Source organism: Theropithecus gelada, chromosome 11, assembly GCF_003255815.1.
Source record: "Theropithecus gelada isolate Dixy chromosome 11, Tgel_1.0, whole genome shotgun sequence".
Taxonomy (NCBI): Eukaryota; Metazoa; Chordata; class Mammalia; order Primates; family Cercopithecidae; genus Theropithecus; species Theropithecus gelada.
Genome location: NC_037679.1, coordinates 63,217,133 through 63,222,273, shown reverse-complemented (window position 1 = coordinate 63,222,273; position 5,141 = coordinate 63,217,133).

Sequence of the window (5,141 nt, the reverse complement as noted above, 5' to 3'; positions counted from 1 at the left end):
GTTTTAAAACCGCGGTGGCAAAAAAAAAAAAAAACCCAAAAAAAAAAAAAAAAAAAAAAAAAAAAAAAAAAAAAAAAGCTGGGTGTGGTGGCGCTGCCTATAGTCCTAGTTACTCAGGACGAGGCTGAGGCAGGAGGATCATGACCCAGGAGTTCAAGGCTGCACTGAGCTATGATTGTACCACTGTACTCTAGCCTGGGTGACAGTGAGACCCTGTGTCTTAAAAAAAAAAAAAGAAATACAGATTTAGACAACCTACTATAACCTATCCCTGACATTTGGAAATATACTTTTAAAGAAACTAATGTGTTAAACATTTAAACCTCTTGAAGGATTAATCAAGAAAAATGAGAAAGCACAAATAAACAGGAATGAAATGGGGTCAACTAACAGATGCTATGGAGACTAAAATGATACAAGAATAATACAGACAGCTTCATATAGGAAAAATCTTAAACTAAGATGAAATAGATAAATCCCTAGAAAAAATAATAAAACTGACAAGAGGCCAGGCATGGTGACTCATGCCTGTAATCCCAGCACTTTGGGAGGCCGAGGCAGGTGGATCACAAGGTTAGGAGATTGAGACCATCCTAGCTTACACAGTGAAACTCTGTCTCTACTAAAAATACAAAAGATTAGCGGGGTGTGGTGGTGGGTGCCTGTAGTCCCGGCTACTCGGGAGGCTGAGGCAGGAGAATGGCATGAACCCAGGAGGCGGAGCTTGCAGTGAGCTGAGATCACGCCACTGCACTCCAGCCTGGGTGACAGAGGGAGACTCCATCTCAAAAAAAAAAACAAAACCTGACAAGAATAATATAAAATCCTAAGGCTCTTATAACCTTTAAAGACATTGAATACAAATCTTCCATTAATGACCAAATGGTTTTAAAGACTGTTCTGATCTTAAACACTTCCAGAAAATTGAAAAACTCACCATTTCATGAGGCTAGTATAATTTTGATACCAAAATCAGACAATGATAGGACATGAAAGTATTATAGACTGATTTTACTCATGAACTTAGGAGCAAAACTATTTGTTTTTATTTATTCATTTTTGAGATACCATCTTGCTCAGTCGCCCAGGCTGGAGTGCAATGGTGTGATCTGGGCTCACTGCAATCTCCGCCTCCCGGTCTCAAGTGATTCTGGTGCCTTAGCCTCCTGAATAGCTGAGACTACAGGCGCACACCACCATGCCCAGCTATTTTGTATTTTTAGTAGAGATGGGGTTTCACCATGGCCAGGCTGGTGTCGAACTCCTGACCTCAAGTGATCTGCCCGCCTCGGCCTCCCAAAGTGCTGGGATTACAGGCGTGAGCCACTGCGCCTGGCCTATAGGACCAAAGCTAAATAAAATATTGGCAAATTGAGTCCAGCAATGTATTAAAACACACACCATGACCAAGTTGGGTTTATAATTGGAATTAAAGGTTGGTTTAATATTAAAAAGTCAGTTACCATAATTTATACATTAATAGATTAAAGGAGAGACAGGAAAAAGCCTTGAATAAGATTCAATATCCATTCATAATACAACTATTAGCAAACTAGATAAAGAAGATAATTTCCTTGGCCAGGTGCAGCAGAGCACTGGCCATCTTAGCACTTTGGAAGGCTGCGGCAGGAGGATTGCTTGAACCCAGGAACTGGAGACCAGCCTGAGCAACATAATGAGACCTCATCTTTACAAAAAAATTTAAACATAAGCTGGGCATGATGGCACATGCCTGTAGTCCCAGCTACTTGGGATACTGAGGCAGGAGGATCACTTGAGCCCAGCAGATCAAGGCTGCAGTGAGCTGTGATCATGCCATGCACTCCAGCCTGGGTAACAGAAACAAAAAGCAAACCAAAAAACAAAAACTTCCTTAAACTAATAAAGACCATTTACCAAAAAAAAAAAAAAAAAAACCAACCAAACAAACAAAAAACTAAACAGTGAAATGTTAAAAAAAAAAAAAAATCTTTCAATCAGGGTTAAGACAAAGATGTTCACTATCAGTTCTCTTCAACATTGTTCTGTAGGTGCTAGCTAGCACAGAAATATAAGAAGAAATTTTTTAAAAGTTGTAAGGATCAGAAAGGACAAAAATTGCCATTATTTGCAAATGTTAATTAAAAAACTCAAAGGACATCTAGATACATTGTTAGAACTAATAAAAGTTTAGCATAGTTGTTGGATCTAAAATCAATACATATCAACATTATTTCTATATAATCAGCAATAATCACAATGGAAAGTATAATTTTAACAGGTGCAATTTTACCTGTTACGAGATGGAAACAGGTAAACTAAATTTAATTAAACTGAATTTTAAAAATCAGCAACAATCAGAATGGAAAGTACAATTTTAAAAATTCAGTAATTCAGTAAAATTCAGTTACCATCCATAATAGGTAAACTGAATTTTTTTTTTTTTTTTTTTTTTTTTTGAGACAGAGTCTCACTCTGTCGCCCAGGCTGGAGTCCAGTGGTGCGATCTCAGCTCACTGCAAGCTCTGCCTCCCAGGTTCACATCATTCTCCTGCCTCAGCCTCCTGAGTAACTGGGACTACAGGCGCCCGCCACCACGCCTGGCTAATTTTTTGCATTTTTGGTAGAGACGGGGTTTCACTGTGTTAGCCAGGATGGTCTCAATCTCCTGACCTCGTGATCCACCCGCCTTGGCCTCCCAAAGTGCTGGGATTACAGGTGTGAGCCACCGTGCCCGGCCAAACTGAATTTTTAAAATTATACTTTCCATTCTGGTTATTGCTGATTATATAGAAATACTGTTATATACTTCGAATGAAATTAACAAAGCCAATAAAAATAATGAGAAAAATTTTAAGATAAAAACAAATTTTAAAAAGATAAAAACTCAGTTTAACTACAGCATTAAAAACTATAAAACCACTAGGATGAAATCTAATATAAGATGTAAAGGCCTTTATGTAGAACATTTTTAAAGTTTATTGAGACATTAAAGAAGACCTAATAAATGGAAAGCTACAAAATGGTTTTGGCTGGAAAGACTCATTATTGAAAGATGTCAGTTTTCTCCAAGTGGATCAACAGATTCTTTACAATTACAAAGACAATACACACACTGAGAGAAGATACATGCAATATATTTAACTGACAAAGGATTGGTATCCATCATATGAATCAATGAAAAAAAGACAGACAACCTAACAGAAAAATGGGCAAAAGACACGAATATTTCACAGAAGAGGAATCATGACGGACCCATATATGAAGAAACACTCAATTTCATTAGTAATCAGGGAAATGCAAATTAAACCCACAGTAAGAAACCACATAATAGCCATCCAGTTGGCACATACAAAGACAGTCAAGACCAAGTGTTTGCCAAGATGTGAAGCCATGGGAACTCTCAACCACTGCCAGTGGGAGTGTAAGTTGGTACAAATGCTTTAGAAAACAATTACCAAGTAAAACCCACTCCTTAGAGCAGCAGTTCGCAAAGTTTTGGTTTCAGAACCTCTTTCTAACCTTAAAAACTATTGATGGCCTCAAAGAGCTGTTGTTCATGTGGGTTATATCTATCAATATTTACCATATTAGAAATTAAAACTCAGACTTTTAAAAACAAAAATATACAAGTATACTTGATTAGCTGCCAGAGTGATGATGTTATCATACATCTGGGAAATTGTGAAAAAATGAGAATGAAATGAACAAATATTGCCTTAGTAGTATTACGAAAATAGTTTTGTCCTCATAGACCCCTCCCAAAAAGGTCTCAAGGACCCCCAGGGGTCCCTGAACCACACTTTGACAACAACTGTCCTAGAGCAACTGCTGTAAAAGTGCACCAGGAGACAATACAAGAAGTCATTCATTCCTCAGATATTTATTGAGCATCTACCTGGTGCCAGACATTGTTCTAGACATTGGGAATATGGTAGAGTACAGAACAGACAAAACTTCTGCCCGCACACAGCTTACATTGTAATTGGGCAGAATGTTCATAGCAGCATGGTTTGTAATTGCAAAATGCTGAAAACAACCGAAATCTCCATAAATAGAAGAATGGATAAATAAATTGTGAAACAGTCATACAATCAAATATCATACAGCCGTGAAAACATGAAATACAGTTACATGCATAAACATGGATAGGAATCTCAAAAACAATGTCAGAAAAAAGAGGTCACAGAAGAATACATACAGCATGATTCCATTTACATAAAAGTTCAAAAACAAGTAAATCTAAACAATATATTATTAGGAATACATACATAGACGGTAGAGTCACAAATAAAAACATAGGGAATTATTAACAAAAAATCCAGAAGAATGTTTACCTCATATAATCTATGGAGGGAGAACAAATGGGGGATTCTAGGCAGCTGAGAATGTTCTAGTTCTTAAGCTGAAGGTTGAGTACACGTGTGGCCATGTTATTTTTTAAACCATACATACACAATATACTTTTGTACGTATTATTTCACAACAAACATTTTAAAAGAAAAAAGATATAAGGTTATGCAATACATACTTTCATCAACAAAGAGAAAACATTTTCTGATATTTCAGCCACTACTGTGCTATGCAAATCAGTCAATTATAATAATGGGGGAAGCAATACATGATAATATGAAAAGGAAATGAGTATGGACTATTCCTCACCGAAGTTAACAAGATTCCCACAGGGTCAAGATCCAGTGAGATGGCAATATTATAGCACTGTTCTTCCAAGTTGGCTTGGACTCACTGGCATGACTCTGGTTAACTGGTTACTTTGTTCTCTGGGTATAATTATTTATATAAAGCAGATAATGAAATGATAGGTGATATAAATTCCAAATAAATTGACAAAGACACCACCTCTTTACTGAATTATGTTGACTTTCAAAAGTACAAATTTCCTTTCACATATTCTCCTAATAATGCATTTATGTGTTAAGTATTCCAAAAATATGGAAAGTGCATGGCAGCAACTGACCGTTTCTCCACATTGCTCAATAACAGGTGTCTTACTGGTCACACAAATGTTATAACAATTTTGCAATCATGTCTTTACCAAGGTTATCAATGTCAGTGTCATTTTGTAGACTTAAACGAGACATAGTTAAGATGCAATCTCTCCTGATTCAGTAAACTAGCTAGAAATTTTGATACACAATTTA